The sequence below is a fragment of the Schistocerca cancellata genome, chromosome 4, assembly GCF_023864275.1.
Source record: "Schistocerca cancellata isolate TAMUIC-IGC-003103 chromosome 4, iqSchCanc2.1, whole genome shotgun sequence".
In the NCBI taxonomy this organism is placed as follows: Eukaryota; Metazoa; Arthropoda; class Insecta; order Orthoptera; family Acrididae; genus Schistocerca; species Schistocerca cancellata.
The window spans coordinates 292,263,723-292,284,038 of NC_064629.1; positions in this window are offsets into that span (position 1 = coordinate 292,263,723).

The following is a 20,316-nucleotide window of genomic DNA, read 5'->3' on the forward strand; positions in this document are numbered from 1 at the left end:
ATCACTAGTTCATCATAATTACCAAGATACAGACTTCAAATAAATTCTCTACAAACACGGAACTTCATCTATGTGCAGCATGCTGTAAACCACTGACTAACTAGAAACAAACATACGCAAACTGATATTTGCACTCGCGAATACCGGTCTAAGTCATGTAACATATTCGAGATCTTGGCTACAATTTACACGTCAACTAAGGTGTGTCCCAGGTCTAGAGAACAGACAAGCGTGTATCCAACTCACCACAATCGATCTTCACTCAACTAAAGAAAGGAAGCAAATGTGCAGAAGTAGTCAACCGAACAGTCTACATCCCATTGAATAACACTCCAACCCAAATCAATCATCTTCTCAAATTCCACTTCATCAAGAAATCCGCACAACACATACTATTACTTCGCTATTCGGTCGTCTAGAGGACATCAAAGTTAACTCTTACAGAACGATACACTCCAACAGGTTGAAAGGTCTCTGTTGGATTCATTTCATGTTAATTTCTTAAATCTGTTGTCATTTACGGCATAAATTCCTCTTCTAAATTTACTGTGGTGTTTCTGACTATCTGGGAGGAGACTGAGCAGTGAAACGTGTTACTTTTACACATAAACAAGAACGATCTGTCACACTACTACACTTTAAAACACAGTTTATATGTAATTCATGTCACACAGTCTTATACGGAACCTACATCCGCTTTCTTTTATATACTGTATATGATAAGATGCTGTCATCCCCCTTCCCTTCTGTGTGAAAGAATGAATGAGCAAATGTATTTCTAGTTGCATGCTTGATGGCAGCAGACAAGCCTGTCTGCTAGAGAACAGTAGGACCAACGTCGGAACAGGTAGCTACGCTTTCTAGAAGTGAAGAGGTTTCTATTCTTAGTATGGTCCTGTCCTAACCAGTTTGAGGTTTCTCTTTTGTAAATTGCGTTTCGATGTAATTTATTTTAACTATCAAAATTATTGTGGAGTTACACTCTGTGTGTAATCCAAGTTGACCATGTGAAGCATGTGGTGTAAGCATCAAAGCAGCCCTCAGCTATTCTTTTCGGGAACATTTCACAGAGAGTTAGTATGCGTTTAGTATACCAGTGTGTGGTAATTTTATGATGGATTGTGCTACAAACGTAACTTCTTTTGGTGAAAATTGAATCGGTTGGTTGCAGTTAATTTCCTCTTGGATATGTTTCAATGTTCTTCGTGTGTTATTTTATGAATGCAGTGTTGTATGTGGTCTCTCAATCTTGGCTCCCTATTTGATGTGTTCCATAAGATTACAAACTCACATTTTCACAATCCTAAATAGGCACCAGTCTAGTTATGAATCAGGTTTAATATGCTGAAATTTCAATGATTAATGTTACAATAAATGTCCAAATATAAACTGATTTATTTATTTTTATTTAAATTCTCTCTCTCTCTCTCTCTCTCTCTCTCTCTCTCTCTCTATATATATATATATATATATATATATATATATATATATATATATATATCACCAGTTGTCGTATGACGATTAAAAGATTATAATTAATGTCATTCTGGTTGGGAATTTGGTTAGCCAGCACCGCTTCATAACAACTTTACGCATGGCGACCCTGTTCTGTGATTCCGCTAGACTCTGGAAACTCTGAAACGTTAGATTGTGAGTGTTGTATAATCTTAACTTTTTTTTCCTGCAGCACTCAAACAACTTCTGCGTTGTTTCTGAGCAGACTTTCAAAAGATTCACTGCGTTGTTGAGCGGCGTTGTGTTGTTTGTCTTGTTTTGTTTTCTATATTTGTGTGTTTTATATGTATGTGTTTTGTTTTCTCGCTTGTAAATTGCATTTGTTTTGCATGTGAAAAAGTGCGTACTAGGTTGGGTACCTTTCGTGTAGATGTCGTAATTTTTGGGGGATACATTTATTTTGATTAGGGTGTTGCGTACCGGGTATAAATTGAACTAATGCAGACACGTAACCAAGCTAAAAGTAGGCGGTCCAACAACTTAAGCAACATGGACCAATGGGATAATTTGATTTCGAATAATGACGCGTCGGACGGTTCCAAAAATGCATTGGGGGATACTTCAGAGGAAATGCAAAACAGGATGAACGGGCTCACATCAGAGCCAAATTGACTTGGCAGAACTCATGAAAGCCTTATTGCAACAAAATAAAGAAAACGCAGAGAAATCTGAAGAATCGAGCCGAGAGCTAGGTGAACAAATGACGCAGAAATCTGAAAAATCGATCCGCGAGCTAGGCGAACAAATAGACGAAAAACTAATCCAGCAGACAAATAAAGTCGACAAGTCGATGCAGAGAGTGTCCGATGATACCCCACAAAGAATAAACAAAATGGCAAGTGAAATAAAAAGTGATATTATGAAAGAATTAGACCGTACATTTGAACAAATCGATGATCGTCTGCAAGCCTTAGAAATGGGAAGCGGAGTCGCGATGCAGAATCGAAAGAGAGCGAGGAAGAGCTACTTAGGAATTTCCAGTCTCTGAGAGAAGAATGCCAAAGGGAATAACAGCAGGTACTCGCCAGGGTCCTGGAGGCGGAAACACATTGTCCCGCGTCCGTTAGCAACACAGTAGTGGACAACAGTCAAGCAATTCACGCACTCGAACAACAAGTAGAACAATTGAAGCAGACTGGGGCGGAGGACGACAGACAAATACAAGATCAGATTGCGGCATTAACGGACATCGTAGGCACGATGAAGGTGACGGAGACCGATAACAATACTACACCGGTAGCGGTCGTTGAGACCGAAGAAGTGCGTTCGCTTCTTAGATTTCAGAAGGGACAGTTCGAAGTGAACAGGCGGCACAAAGCTGTAACAGGCGAATTACAAGAACGCGTGGCGCATCTGGAAAGCCGCATGGGGTGTGATTCCAGACTCGCCAATAGCACTAAAAATAGATGTACGAACAGTGCAGAGAGGGACTCTGGCCACGAGGGAGATTTTGACGACAGGGAAGAATGTATTTTGAGGGGCAGACATGAGAAAAATAGAAACATTCAAGGGCCTCGCCGGGAGGAAATGCGGGGATTTGATTTCAAACATTTCCTTACGGTCAGAAAGTTTAAGATATTTGGAAATTCGCAAAAAGGAATACATCGACAAGCATGGCTCGAGCAATTTGAGTTCTGTCTTCCCCCCAACTGGGCAAGCTCACATAAGATAGAATATATGTGTGGCTATTTGGAAGGCGAACCAGCGATTCACATAAGGTCGGCAGCGCCTCACTGCAACTCCACTCGGGAGTTTCGACAAGCCTTTCTGTCCGCCCATTGGTCGGAAGCGGCACAAGATAGGGTCAAGCATGGCATAATTATGCTGCCAAATTTGAACCAGTCTGATTTCGGCAGCCCAGCACGCCTATTCGACCACATGCTGCAGGCAAATCAATTTCTATACGACCCATACGGGCCTGCGGAACGAATAGGCTATGCATCACCAAATTGCCGATGCACTTGCGCCATGTCATTCTTGCGGGACGACGCAAAGAGGACGTAGAAACGTTTAAGACACTTCTCCAAGAGTTGGACGATAATACAGCAGAATGCCGGTCTAATCAGGCACAGAGTTATTACGGGGCACAGCAGCGCGATCGCAGTCGTGGCCATAGTACTAATCAGTGGTGTGACTGGTCGTCGCGACGCGAACGGAACAATAATCGGGACCGGCCGTATAGAAACTGGGGTAACAGTCGCGAACACAGGTGGAACAACGGAAATGATCGAGGACGTGGACAAGATCTTAAACGCAACAGGTACGGCAACCAGAATCGATACTACGATGAACACAGTGGGAATAGGATTGTAGGCGGAGCACCACATGATGTTGAAATTCGGCCAGCCAACCCTAGACATAATCCAGCAAATGGAAATGAACTAAACCGGCAATGACAAATGATCAGCGCAGAAGGCGCCCAGTCGGAACAAATGAGCGACGTGGCAAATGAGTACGTAGGGTATATATAGAGGACAGTGAGGAGTAGAGAGGACGGTGAGGAGAAAGAATTGATTAGTTTACATTTGTGACATACGCATTTTGAATAATATGTTGGGAAAAATAATGATAAAGATGTTTCTATGTGATTGATTCAAGTGATGTTAGTGGTTTTTTTTTTCTTTCCTTGTACAATTAGGATTTAGGTTGGTTCAAATGTGAAGATAAAAGGTGAACGAGTGAAATGCTGTTTATGGTTTTTTGTGTAAATTTTTGTGTAAATTGATAAGAGTTGTTCCTGAGAGAAGCAAGATCTGCGTGGAATTAATGCAAAACTCAGGGGAATATCCGATCTGTGGGTATTATCGGTCAGGCAAACCTAGGTCCCCAGCTGTTAGTAGCCCTGTTTCCGATTTTCTGCTTTCAGTGCTACTACCCATCTATTACTATTCTATATTTGTCAGTATAAATGAGGATCTCTTACTATAGTTGAAACGTCCCCTTTGAACAAATTATACAAGACTGTGCTTAAACTGACACACAATAAGTTTAGCGCAACGCAATCTGACTTTCAATAATCCCTACAAAACAATGGCCCTGACTAACTTTAACCTATACCTTTCACAAATCACTTACCTCACCAAAAAATCTTCGTTACTCGAACTACTGCAATACAGCGAGCGCCACTACTGCCAGCTTAATAAAAGATTCAAACTACAGAAGGCACTAACTACTGATAGGGATAGTTAGCAAATGAAAGATATTAATATAGAACAAACAATGTATTTACCTTAATAGTCATAATATATATATAGCAGTTCATGACAAATTACACAACTCCGCCATCTCTCACCCCACATCCACCACTGCTGGCGGCTCACCTCCAACTGCGCAACGCTACGCGCTGTTCACATCCAGCTGCCGCTGCCCAACACTACAATGGCAGACAACAATGCAAACTAGCCACAGACTGCACACAGCACAGCCAGTGGTTTTCATACAGAGCGCTACGTAACGTTGCCAATATAAAAATTTAAACAGCCTACTTACATAGCCCCCATGCTCCCCACAAAAAATTTTACAAAATATTTTTGGGCAGTGGCCAATGATGATTTGAAAAATTTTTTCATAATTACAATAACAAAGATATCAAATGCACACACTTATTTATACAATGTTGGTTAAAAGCTAAAATTTTCTCACAGTTCATAAAGACAGTCCAGATTGTTATCACAGTAAAATTTCAGTGTTTTTTTTTTGAAAGTCTGAGCAGTAAAAAACAATGCACATGGAAGTAGTGGATTTCCATGCAGTCTTGAAGAAGTAGTGTTGTCCTTCCAACGGAAACACAGTGCTGACTCTTGACATGCAGACAGGTAATGGGCCAGAATGGAGCAAACCCACAGCAGAGTCATTCGAAGTTCTGAAGAATATTGGTAGGTAGGTCATCACAGAGCAGACCCACTGGAGTCCTGGTAGAGATTGTGGTATTGGTGGGCCACCAGAGGTGCAGACCCACTGTAGTCCTGGTAGAGATTACGGTATTGGTGGGCCACCAGAGGTGTAGACCCACTGCAGTCCTTGTAGAAATAATGGTATTGGTGAGTCATCAAAGATGCAGACCCACTGTAGTCCATATAGAGACGGCCAGCAGCCATCTGTTGCGACTGTGCAGGTGCACATTCACCTTCGAAGAGTCTTGCGGAGAATGTAGCAAGTCCATAAACCACCACTTGTGCACTCACAAAGTTTTTGGAATTGTCCTTAGAACCAGCAATGCTGTTATCCAGTCCCTTGCTGAATTATTAACACACGTGCAAACACTAACAGTCCCTACTTCTCACATATTGTCCATATACTATGACCAACAGAAATGTGTGCAGTGAAATGAATGCTTACAAGTTACATAATTTTATGAAGTGCTGTCAATTACAATTTTATAACATAAGAATACAATAACAAAGGTACAAAATACATCATTAAAACACAACAATACAGATAACATTTGTAGTACAGGCTTTACAACAGAATAGAAATAAACATATACATCAGTGTTACAGGAATTATGACATAAGTAAATACATAAAAGATCAGAATAACTTTTGAAACATCAACTATACATATGAGCTACAAAACAGAATAAATAATGTCTCAACATCTTTACAAAGTAAATAACATAGTATTAGAAAAATTCTACATCATAGCTCTCATCAGCTAAACACATAAAGACAGGAAAAACACAAATACACAAGGGTACACAGACATATAGAGGGATGACACAAAAGGAAAGGACAGGGTTTGTTTTACTGCAGTATTTTGCATGGAGATCTCCCTTTGTTCATCATTATTCCCAAAAGTACTATCTAAGCCTGCTTTCTGTATTCTGTTCACATCCTCTTTCAAAATAGTTTTTCTCCACTGTACACTACCTTTCTTTTTTTTTTGGCCAAACCATTTTCTTATATCTTCTCAATGCATTTCTTCCAATTCATCATAGTTAGTTTCTTATATAGTCTACCCCCTCTTAAGCTAACTTAAAACTACTGAGCTCACATACTAAAATAAGGCACGAGGCAATGCAGCAGCATAAAATAATTAACACAAACATCAATGACAAAAATTTTAAATAGGCAAAGCAATTGCAATACTACAACTAATATAAGGCACTGTGCAGCAAACAAGAAAACTAAATCCGTAGTAAAACTGGCTTAACAGCGTAATACAAAGTCAAATTCTGTAACATTATGCCTGGCAAACAGCAGCACCAAATAACAAAACTTATATATAAACATGACATAGCTCAAGCAGAAAAAAAGCAACACACTAAAGACAATAATGCAGATAAGGGAAATGTATATTCACATCTTAATGTCTATGTAATTAAAGTGGTGTACCACAAAAACTAATTCTACAAAAAATTACCAAGTACTCGAAAAGAAAATTATATATGCAGTTATTGTTATCAGTCCCTTGTTGTTGTTCTCTCCATTCCAAGAGCTCCTTTTTCGAAGAATGTGGATCAGAAAATAATTATTTAATAGATCTGTTGACAGAAAGTGTTCACATTAGCAAATGCATCTAAGTTTATTTTATAAAACTAACGCTGTAACACAGCTGGAAAACAGGTATCAAATGAAATAAGCAATTACGCAAACCAAAGCATAAAAATATCATTCAGTAGTCATGTGACATTTCATAAGTTAGTAGAAATTCTCTCAACTCTCGTAGAAAGACGCTTGTCATAATCAGGTGTGCAGATGTAAGTATCTTTCCAAGTAATGAGGGTGTCGCATTTGCAATGTTTTCTCTAAAGGAATGTCAATGGCGAGGATAATGGCCTCCCTTTTCTTTTTTTTCACCTAATGGCTTTCTTTTGTCAGACGACTACCTCTCAGCTGGGCGCCCAAAACGCATTACGTCAAGCTCACTTACCTTTCTTACTGAAATATTTACGACACCAGTTTTCTACAGTGACAGTCTCATATAAAAATATTTCACTGGTCAAGAATTTGGGTTACAAATCTGTAGAAACAAAATCCTATTGAATATAACAGTGTCCAAAAAATTTTCGCCGGCATTGTGATACATTCACGCATTTACACACATTTCATAACTCTTAAAGTACGATTCTTGGTTTCCAACATCCATTTTCACAAGTCACAGTCCCTAACCACTATTCATTACTCCTTACCTTATTCGTCGACACTTCTTCAATATTTCTTCATAACAGATAAATAGCATAATCAAATAACTCATATAGCATCAGCTTATTGATCATAAACATACCGCAACAGCATAATACACATAGTCATCGTAATAATAACATCATAACACCTCAGTCAACTCTCAAAGTCGTCGTAGCTTCCTCCAATAATTTCAAAACCTAAAACAAAATTCTCTGCTCATGTCAAAAGTGTCATCTGCCTCAAACATACTTTAAAAATCGTGATCCCATACCAAATATATCATTCAAAGTTCTCATAATATCACAATGGTTCTGAAAAAATATGAACAGTTCCCAAAGTACAGACAAAATACAATTTCATAAGTGTGAAGTTATCCAACAGTGTAATTACGTAAACATCTGTCACTGCCGTAGTAAAAAAGTTTGTCTCTCTCAGCTAAATGATCGGATAGCTATGTAATTTATGTGTTAGAGGAATATGGTACCGATGTGTAAAGTTGTATAAGCAAATACCATATGAGCTAGGGCTCCTTGTGCTTGCCAGACACATGATACACAAAGTAAACGTGTACCCTCCTGAGGATTAATGTAATTATACCCTCAGGTGTTACAGATTACAAGAATGGAATGAAATGTATTACGGAAAACCTTTGTATCATTGTACCTCAAATATCTTTAAAAATAAATGATTTAAGTACAAAATTAATCACTCAAATACGTGTCCTGTAGCGCTAAATATGCGTCTTGCTGTAAGATCATCTCTGTGGAAGTGTCGTAGTTATTGTCCTCCGAAAGCTAAGTTCTGCAGAAGTCAATGTACTTACCTCATGATAAACAAAAGTGAAATGCTTTGCGTATAGATATCTTAGTTATTACGCATATTGTTGTGATGAAGAAAGTACTGTGCTATAACGTATTGTTGTGCTACGGAAAATGCTGTCTCATTGTAGCTGTACCACAAACGTTACTACTAAAACGTGTTTTACTTTCCAGAATAATACAGAAAAACTGTGCAGATATAAAACAGATACACCGCAAGAGCAATATTGTAAATTGTCACTCATTAGTAGCGTCGTGATAAAATCATGTAGCTTTCACATAAATTAACCACTGTGTCATCTGGTATCTCTCAGAAAGTACTTTAAATCCGGAATGTATTTTCAAGTAAACCAAAATGTTGCATTAAAATCTCATTAGCAGTACCAGTATATGTTCTAAGCATGTGAGCCTTATAGTCGTTACGTAATCGTGCAACTAACAAGCAAGAATGTACACACACAATAACACTGTGTCGTCTGTTCGCAATAACAATGCATTCGTAATTTCTGTTTGAATAAGTTCTCTTGGTTCTTGACTGGATATTTAACTTTAAACATTGTTGCATGGTAACAGTTTCTAAAGCATACTAGTAACGTGAAGTGAAACGTTTTATGTCAAAGACAAAGTTAAAAAGCAGATTATCTTTCAATAAATTGTTTCACATGTGAAATGTGGTGTAGCCCTTTGCTCTTCCTAGTACGCAGAGTTTCAACTTTAACGCAATTATCATGTGGTATACGTCAGTAAAGAATACTGGAATTTTTCTCAATGTTAGCGTCTATGTTATTTTTCCCTGAGCCAGCGGGCGCAAGTGGCTGCCTGTGGTGCGAGTCATTGTCTTTTTCTTTGTTGGCGCGCGTCGTTCCTGGGATTAGGAGACCTAACTTCTACAAATTCGCTTTGACGAGACGGCTCTTCCCTGTTTGAAGCTCGCCAGTTCTGATGAAATTCAGGTCTGTCGTTATGTCGATAGTTGACATAGTTTCTTGTTTGTCGGTCATGTGGTGGAGAATTTCTTCCGGAATCGTAATTGCGTGGTGGACCGTTGTGTCTGAAGTTATTCTGTCTCCCTTGATAATAATTATTTTGGATCCCATATTGTCTGTTTCTATGGTTGTCTCTGTCACATTCATTACTATGGAAAAGCGATCTTTCTCTGTAACTATTACTCTGCCAGTGGTTGTCATACGGGTGGTGTCTGTTTTGGTCACGATTTACATTGTAAGAATAGGTTTGTCGTAGCCATTTATTGTTTCTGTCGTCACGGAATTGTGACGGATGTGACCTGTAGTGATTGTTTTCCTGTTTGTTTCAATTTCTAATTCTTGTAAGAGTCCCTGAAAAGCTTCAATGTCATCTTTGCAACGTCCTGCAAAAATAATATGCCGTAAATGTTCAGGTAATTTGATTAAGCACGTGCGGATGAATTCTGAGGGGCTGTATGGGTTTGACAGGTACTGATTCTTGTGCAACAAGTCTTACAAAATATTTCACAAGACTGGAAAATTCTGATTGTTCGAAATGTTTCATCATTATGATGCCATGTTTTACTCGGTCTTGTGTGGCTTGAGACCAATATGCTGAGAGGAAGGCATGGTAAAATTCTCCTTCACTGTGGCAATCGTGAATTACCGATCGCATTCTTACAGCTGGTTCATTCTCTAAGTAGCCACACATAAATTCTAACCTGTGCTCCAATGACCAGTCAGGAGGGAAAGAATGAGAGAATTGATGGAGCCACGCTTGTGGATGAATGTCGATGGCAGAATTCTTAAACGTTTTGAATTTACGTGTAGTAATGAACAGCTTATAGTCAAAATCATCGTGTCGGCGAGTAGCATATCGGTCATTGTTACGTCGTGTCGGCGATTCCATCTCAAAATTCGGTGTATCTTGCCAATTTCTTTCATAATTACCGAAATGCCCTGTGTTATTATTTTGTGGCTTTTCCGCATTTCTATGTCCCTCTTCCCGCATTGGAGCGCGAGTGTCCTCTGAAATACGTAATTCTTGTATTACCTGTGTCAGCTGATCTTGTACTTCCCGGATTTCTCTTTGGTGTTGTGTATCAATTTGATTCAGATTTTGTTTCAGTTTCCTAATTTGTTCGGACCCTTCTGTGTTATTAAAGACTACCGGTTTTGTGTCATTCAGATTATCATCTACCTTCGTAGATAAATTATTTAGCTGATCCGAAAGTTCAACTACTTTATCTGATAATGAACTAATATCCTCCATGTGTCTTTCTGAACCAATTTTCAGAGTATCTACTGTGTCCTTTAATTTTTCTTGAGTTTTTGCAAGTTGCGTAACCGAATCGGTAGACGCAACTGAGTCAATTTTAGCTTGCAAGGTCTCATGATTTTCATGAACAATAGTTTGCAGTTCTTTTATGGCTGCTTCGTTGATCTGTAATGCATTTTCATGATGCGAAAAAATAGGTTGGAAATGCTCACAAATTTGTGTTTTTACGTCATTACAGGCTTTTTGACATTTCGATTCTATTTTATGTAACTTAGTAGTTAAATCTTCACGTGTTTGTTCAAGCGTGGTGTGAAGATTTTGTTCCATTGCGTCTAACTGTTGCTGTGTTTGTCTCTGATGTTGTTCCATTGTGTCTAACTTTTGAAGATTTTGTTCCATTGTGTCTAACTTTTGAAGCTTTTGCTGTGTTTGTCTCTGATTTTGTTCCATTTGTTGCATTAGTTGTAATAACAATGCATTAGTGTCTGGAATCTGTTCCTCTACGCTTTTCGGCAGTGCATTTGCACCGGCAACATTCACATTTTGACAAGCTGAAAATGTGTCTTGACTTATTTGAGAAAACGGTGAGGACGCAAAACCTGAATCTACAGTATTTGTAAAATTGTGTCCTGTCATTTCGGATTCCTGAGGCGAGCTGTTGCCGAGCGATTGGTCGATAATGCTTCCCTGTTCACTAATTGTTTCACTGCCTACGCCATTGTTTGCCGCCCGCTCCATTTCCCTATGCACAGTTACCAAATTACCATGTTGAACATTAGTTAATTCATTACATGGTGGCGCTAACACACTACTTTCGTCTTCACTGTCATTTCTCAGTTTACTTTGGAGCCTAGTGTTACGTTTTTCACACGCCATTATTGTGACAATATTTCACACGATAACACAGAAAAACACAATTTGAAGAGCAAAAATAAGAGAACACATTAACATAGCACTGAAAATAATATCTAGTTAATTGCATCTGCGAAATACTTGGTGCAAATCTACATGCATGCCACAACTGTTTTACTGTGCAACAATGAAAAACCACAACTACCAAGGAAATTCTCTCAATAATTACGCGCTAGCAATAAACAAAAGCTACACTAATTACACAAACTACAAGAAAAAATCAGTAGATTCCAGTGAGGTATCCTCAGCTAAGGGTCGACATATGAAACGACCCCTTAGAACAATTTATACAAGACTGTGCTTAAACTGACACACAATAAGTTTAGCGCAACGCAATCTGACTTTCAATAATCCCTACAAAACAATGGCCTTGACTAACTTTAACCTATACCTTTCACAAATCACATACCTCACAAAAATCTTCGTTACTCGAACTACTGCAATACAGCGAGCGCCACTACTGCCAGCTTAATAAAAGATTCAAACTACAGAAGGCACTAACTACTGATAGAGATAGTTAGCAAATGAAAGATATTAATAGAGAACAAACAATGTATTTACCTTAATAGTCATAATATATATATAGCAGTTCATGACAAATTACAAAACTCCGCCATCTCTCACCCCACAGCCACCACTGCTGGCGGCTCACCTCCAACTGCTACGCGCTGTTCACATCCAGCTGCCGCTGCCCAACGCTACAATGGCAGACACCAATGCAAACTAGCCACAGACTGCACACAGCACAGCCAGTGATTTTCATACAGAGCGCTACGTAACGTTGCCAATATAAAAATCTAAACAGCCTACTTACATAGTATGCATGCTGTATGAATATTTTAAGATAGGAGAACTCTGAGAAAGGAATGAGTAAGTTTAGAATCTTGAAGACAGGGTGCAATAATACGATTGTTTAACCATTGGCTTCCCAATATGAGCTAATATGTTAATATTCATGATATATGTCTTTTTTGTTCTTTGTAGCTGAGTACGTAAAGTGCTGTCTGAGGATTTCCTAAGTAGAGTGATTCCCTTTAAGGTGAAAGAAGAGTTGTGGTTTGTGTAATTTATGTGGCCATGAATATTATTATGCTAGTCAAATGACGAGCAGTTTGTCAGCAAATGGAGAATGGAACAGAAATATGGATCCTTTTTGTAGTCTTAATTGATGTTGAACCAGAGCCTGAATAATTACTCTGCGTTAATACTTGTCCTAGAAAAGTGACGTTTATGTGTTTTGCTGAAGCTGTGAGCATTACAGCTTACTGTTTGCGCTGGTGCGGGGTGCACTGCAGCCTATATGAGTTGTACTGAGGACATTTCGCTCTTGACGGTAGAGGAAGATTAAATAATTTTGATTAAGGGGCTGAAGGAAAGCTTGGTTTAATGTAGTAAGGATAAAGCAAAACATTTGTCATTTAAACTGCAGGAGGATTCGGATCTTTTGTGTCAGTTGTAAGTTCAATAGGTTGTTAAGATGAAACTGTTTTACAGAATAGAGAAGACCACAATTTTGTCATTCATGAGAAATGAATCCAGAATAACCACCACAGGCGAAATAACTGATTTGGAAGCGAAAGGTAACTTAAAGAAGGAACGAAATTGGAGCAAAATGGGTAAGAAAATGTAATATAACCTGTAGGATGAAAATATTTTTACCCTTCTCAGAGTCATCTGCGTGATTAATTCTTGTGATAACGTACTTTTAGATGAAATTGTCTTACCCTCTTATCAGGTGTGTCAACTGGTATAAATGTTTTGGCGTGCAAATAACCATTGTTCTTTGTACTATGTATGTTTAAGGAAAGTTTCTCCATATTTATCATGTGACATGACATATGCTGCGAGCGTAAGGAGAGGACGAATTAGAACACTGTTGTAGTGGTATAAACACTGTGTTGAAGTAGCACTGAAGTAGCTTGTTGGATTAACTAGTAGTGGATTTGAAACGTCCCCTATGAAAAAATTACACATGACTGTGCTTAAACTGACACACAATATTTTTAGCACAACGCAATCTGACTTTCAGAAATCCCTACAAAAGTATGGCCCTGACTAACATTAACCTATACCTTTCACAAATCACTTACCTCACCAAAAAATCTTCGTTACTCGAACTACTGCAATACAGCGAGCGCCACTACTGCCAGCTAAATAAAAGATTCAAACTACTGCAGGCACTTACTACTGATAGGCATAGTTAGCAAAGGAAAGATTTTAATAGAGAACAAACAATGTATTTACCTTAATAATCATAATATATATAGCAGTTCATGCCACCCAGTCTTACAAATTTCAAATCTCCGCCATTTCTCTCCCCACATCCACCACTGCTGGCGGCTCACTTCCAACTGCGCAACGCTACGCGCTGTTCACATCCAGCTGCCGAACACTACAATGGCTGACAACAATGCAAACTAGCCACAGACTGCACACAGCACAGTCAGTGGTTTTCATACAGAGCGCTACGTGGCGTTACCAATAACAAAACCTATACAGTCACTTATATAGCCCCCATGCTCCCCACAAAAAAATTTTACTACTTGTTTTGGGCAGTGGCCAATACAGATTTGAAAAATTTTTTAATAATTACATTAACAAAGATATCCAATGCACACATTTATTGATAAAATGTTGGTCAAAAGCTAAAATTTTCTCACAGTCCATAAAGACAGTCCAGATTGGTCATCACAGTAAAATTGCAATGTTGTTCTCAAAATCTGAGCAGTAAAAGAAAATGCACACAGAAGTAGTGGATTTCCATGCAGTCTTGAAGAAGTAGTGTTATCCTTCCAACGGAACGACAGTGCTGACTCTTGACATGCTGACAGGTAATGGGCCACAACAGAGGAAACCGACAGCAGAGTCATTCGACGTTTTGAAGAATATTGGTAGGTAGGTCATCACAGAGCAGACCCACTGTAGTCCTGGTAGAGAGTATGGTATTGGTGGGCCACCAGAGGTGCAGACCCACTGCAGTCCTTGTAGAGATTACGGTACTGATGGTTCATCAAAGGTGTAGACCCACTGTAGTCCTTGTAGAGATGGCCAGCAGCCATCTGTTGCGACTGTTCAGGTGCCACAATCACCAACGAAGAGTCTTGTGGACAATATAGCAAGTCCATGAACCACCACTTGTGCATTCACAAATTTTTTTTTTGAAATGTCCTTAGAACGAGCAATGCTGTTATCCAGTCCCTTGCTGATTTATTAACACACGTGCAAACACTAACAGTCCCTGGTTCTCACATATTGTCCATATACTATGACCAACAGAAACGTGTGCAGTGAAATGTAACTTACAAGTTAATAATACACTCCTGGAAATGGAAAAAAGAACACATTGACACCGGTGTGTCAGACCCACCATACTTGCTCTGGACACTGCGAGAGGGCTGTACAAGCAATGATCACACGCACGGCACAGCGGACACACCAGGAACCGCGGTGTTGGCCGTCGAATGGCGCTAGCTGCGCAGCATTTGTGCACCGCCGCCGTCAGTGTCAGCCAGTTTGCCGTGGCATACGGAGCTCCATCGCAGTCTTTAACACTGGTAGCATGCCGCGACAGCGTGGACGTGAACCGTATGTGCAGTTGACGGACTTTGAGCGAGGGCGTATAGTGGGCATGCGGGAGGCCGGGTGGACGTACCGCCGAATTGCTCAACACGTGGGGCGTGAGGTCTCCACAGTACATCGATGTTGTCGCCAGTGGTCGGCGGAAGGTGCACGTGCCCGTCGACCTGGGACCGGACCGCAGCGACGCACGGATGCACGCGAAGACCGTAGGATCCTACGCAGTGCCGTAGGGGACCGCACCGCCACTTCCCAGCAAATTAGGGACACTGTTGCTCCTGGGGTATCGGCGAGGACCATTCGCAACCGTCTCCATGAAGCTGGGCTACGGTCCCGCACACCGTTAGGCCGTCTTCCGCTCACGCCCCAACATCGTGCAGCCCGCCTCCAGTGGTGTCGCGACAGGCGTGAATGGAGGGACGAATGGAGACGTGTCGTCTTCAGCGATGAGAGTCGCATCTGCCTTGGAGCCAATGATGGTCGTATGCGTGTTTGGCGCCGTGCAGGTGAGCGCCACAATGAGGACTGCATACGACCGAGGCACACAGGGCCAACACCCGGCATCATGGTGTGGGGAGCGATCTCCTACACTGGCCGTACACCACTGGTGATCGTCGAGGGGACACTGAATAGTGCACGGTACATCCAAACCGTCATCGAACCCATCGTTCTACCATTCCTAGACCGGCAAGGGAACTTGCTGTTCCAACAGGACAATGCACGTCCGCATGTATCCCGTGCCACCCAACGTGCTCTAGAAGGTGTAAGTCAACTACCCTGGCGAGGAAGATCTCCGGATCTGTCCCCCATTGAGCATGTTTGGGACTGGATGAAGCGTCATCTCACGCGGTCTGCACGTCCAGCACGAACGCTGGTCCAACTGAGGCGCCAGGTGGAAATGGCATGGCAAGTCGTTCCACAGGACTACATCCAGCATCTCTACGATCGTCTCCATGGGAGAATAGCAGCCTGCATTGCTGCGAAAGGTGGATATACACTGTACTAGTGCCGACATTGTGCATGCTCTGTTGCCTGTGTCTATGTGCCTGTGGTTCTGTCAGTGTGATCATGTGATGTATCTGACCCCAGGAATGTGTCAATAAAGTTTCCCCTTCCTGGGACAATGAATTCACAGTGTTCTTATTTCAATTTCCAGGAGTGTATGATGAACTGGTGTCAATTACAATTTTATAACATAAGGATACAAAGGTACAAAATACATCATTAAAGAACATAACAATACAGATAACATTTGTAGTACAGGCTTTACAAAAGAATCGAACTAACATATACATCAGTGTTACAGGAATTATGACATAAGTAAATGCATAAAAGATCAGAATAACTTTTGAAACATCAACTTTACTCATGAGCATTAAAACAAAACAGAATAAATAATGTCTAAACATCTTTACAAAGTAAATAACATATTACTAATGTCAGTTATATTTGAGGATAACAGTATTCCTCATCATAGTGAATGTAGCTTAGTATTAGAAGAGAAAAAAAATTCTATGAAACAGTACACAGAGACAGGAACAAAACAAAATACACAAGGGTACACAAACACATAGTGGGATAACACAAAAGGAAAGGCCAGGGTTTGTTTTCAGTGCAACATTTGGTACTGCAGTCCAACCCAAAACTTCATTCCATAGATCTTTCGTCTTATTTCAACCTTTGCTTCCACCAAAAAATCCTATCCAAGCATGCTTTCTGTATTTATTTCACATATTTCTTACCTCATTATTTATTTCCAAGAAAATCCTACCTAAACCTGTTGTCCCTAAACCCTACTTTTTTTGTTCATATCCTCTTTCAAAATACTTTTTTGGTCAAACCATTTGCTTATAGTTTCTCAATGCATTTCTTCCAATTCATCACAACTCGTTCACTTATATAGCCTACCCCATCTTAAGCTAACTTAAATCTACTGAGCTCAGGTGCTAAACTAAGGGACGAGGCAATTCAGCTGCATAAAACAATTAACACAAACAGCAATGATAAAAAATAGAAATGGCAAAGCAAGCAGCATAAATTAGCAAAGCAAATGCAATATTACAACTAATATAAGGCAATGCGCTGCAAACAAGAAAAATAAATCTGTAGTAAAACTGGCTTAACAGAGTAATACAAAGTGAAATTTAGTAGCACTATGCCTGGCAAACAGCAGCAGCAAATGCAATAACTTACATCTGAACATGACATAGCTCAAGCAGAAAAAAAATATTACACTAAAGACAACAGTGCAGACAAGGGAAATGTATATTCACATCGTAATGTCACCACAAGAAGTTATTCTACCAAAAAAATTACCAAGTAGTTGAAAAGAAAGTTCCGTATGCAATTCCTGTGAAGGGAAATGTCTTTTTATGCTCCTTCGTTTTTTTGAATAGATCATAAAATTATTTACTGGATCTGTAGGCATAAAATATTTATGTTAGTACATCTATTAAATTTTATTTTAACCAATGCTGCTGCAGCTAGAAACTTGATATTAAACAAAATGAGTAAATAAATACATAAAGCAAGTCATATGGCATTTCTCTCAACTAGCAAGACAATAGCTGTGAAATGTTTCTCATCGTTTCATTAGGCATTTTAGTAAATATCATAAATTAAGAGCTCCACAGTATAATCATATTATGTTTTCAAGTTAGACCGTGTCGCTTTTTTACAAAGGAATGTCAATAGCGAGGATAATGGCCTCCCTTTTTTTTTCTACCTGTGGCTCTGAAAAGGCACACACTAATGGCTTGTTCTCCAGGTGTCTGACACAGCTGGGTTCCCACGACGCATTACTTGCAGGTGGTCACTTAACTTTCTTACGGAAATATTTACGACAGTAGTTTCCGCACCAGTGACAGTCTCATATGAAAATATTTCACAGGTCAAGAATTTGCGTTACAAAGCTGTAGAAACAAATTCCTATGAATATAACAATGTTCAAAAAGTTGTCGTCGCCATTGTGATACATTCGCGCATTTACACACACTTCATAACTCTTAAAATACTATTCTTGGTTTCCACATCCTTTTTCACAAACCAGAGTCCTTTACCACTACTCATTATTCCTTATCTTATTCGTCGAAACTTCTTCAATATTTCATCATAACAGATACATAGCATAATCAAATTCCTCATATATGGTAGCATCATCTTATTGATCATAAACATACCTCAACAGCATAATACACATCATCGTCGTAAAAATAACATCATAACACCTCAGTCAAATCTCAAAAACGTCGTAGTTTTCTGCAATAATGTCAAAACCTAAAAAAAATCTCTGCTCATTTAAATAGTGTCATCTACCTCCAACGTACTTTAAAAATCATGCTCCTTTACCAAATACATCATTCAAAGCTCTCATAGTATCACAATGGTTCCAAAAAAATATGAACAGTTCACAAAGTACAGACAAAATACAATTTCGTAAGTGTGAAGTTATACAACGGTGTAATTACGTAAACATCTGTCGCTGATGTAGTAAAAAAAATGTTTGTCTCTCAGTTAAATGATCAGATAGCTGTGTAATTTATGTATTAGAGAAATATGGTACCGATGTGTAAAGTTGTATAAGCAAATACCATATGAGCTAGGGCTCCTTGTGCTTGCCAAACACATGGTACACAAAGTAGGCGTGTTCCCCGTGAGGATTAATGTAATTATACCCTCAGGTGTTACAGATTACAGCAATGGAATGAATCGAACCACAGAAAACCTCTGTATCATTGTAATTCAAAAATCTTGAAAAATAAGTGGTTTAAGTACAAAAATAAGTACTCAAATGCATGTCCTGTATCGCTAAATGTGCGTCATGTTGTAAGATAATCTCTGTGGAAGTGTCGTAGTTATCATCCTCCGAAAGCTAAGTTCTGCAGAAGCCAATGTACTTTCCTCACGATAAACAAAAGTGAAATGCTTTGCGTATAGATATCTTAGTTATTACGCTTATTGCCGTGATGAAGAAAGTACTGTGCTGTAACGTATGTTGTGCTACTTAGAAGGCTGTCTCATTGTAGCTATACCACAAAAGTTACTACTAAAACATGTTTTACTTTACAGAAGAATTCAGAAAAACTGTGCAGATATAAAACAGAAACACCGCAAAAGCAACATTGTAAATTGTCACTCATTAGTAGCGTCGTGATAAAATCGTGTAACTGTCACATAAACTAACCACTGTGTCATTTGGTATTTCACAGAAAGTACTTTAAATCCAGAATGTATTTTCAAGTAAACCAAAATGTTGCATTAAAATCTCATTAGCAGTACTGGTAAATGTTCTAAGTATGTGAGCCTTATAGTCGTTACATAATAGTGCAACTAACAAGCAAGAATGTACAAATGACAACATTGTGTCGTCTGTTCACTATAACAATGCATTCATAATTTCTGTTGAAATAAGTTCTCTTGGTTCTTGACTGGATATTTAACATCAAACATTGTTGCATATTAACAGATTCTAAGTCTGACAAAGCTACTAGCAATGTAAAGTGAAAAGTTATATGGCAAAGACAAAGCTAAAAAGCAGATTATCTTTCAATAAAGGGTTTTACATGTGAAATGTGGTGTAACCCTTTGCTCTTCCTAGTACGCAGAGTTCCAACTTTAACGCAATTATCATATGGTATACGTCGGTAAAGGATACTTGAATTTTTCTCAAGGTTAGCATCTATGTTATTTTTCCCTGAGCAAGCGGGCGCACGTGGCTGCCTGCGGTGCAAGTCATTGTCTGTTTCTTTGTTGGCGCGTGTCTTTACTGGGATTAGGAGACCTAACTTCTACAAATTCACGTTGTCGAAAGTGCCCTGCTCTGTTTAAATCCCACCAGTTCTGATGCAGTTCAGGTCTGTCGTTACGATCATATCGTCTGTCGTCATGTCGGTAGATTCCATAGTTTCTTTCTTGTCGGTTAAGCTGTGGAGAAATTCTCCCTGAATTATCACTGCACAGTGGACCGTTGCGTCTGAAGTTATTCTGTCTCCCCTGATAATAATAGTTCTGGTTAGCAAATTGTCTGTTTCTATGATTGTCCCTGTCATATTCCTTACTACGGAAATGCGATCTTTCTCTGCAACTATTCCTCTGCCAGTGGTTGTCATACGTGTGGTGTCTGTTTT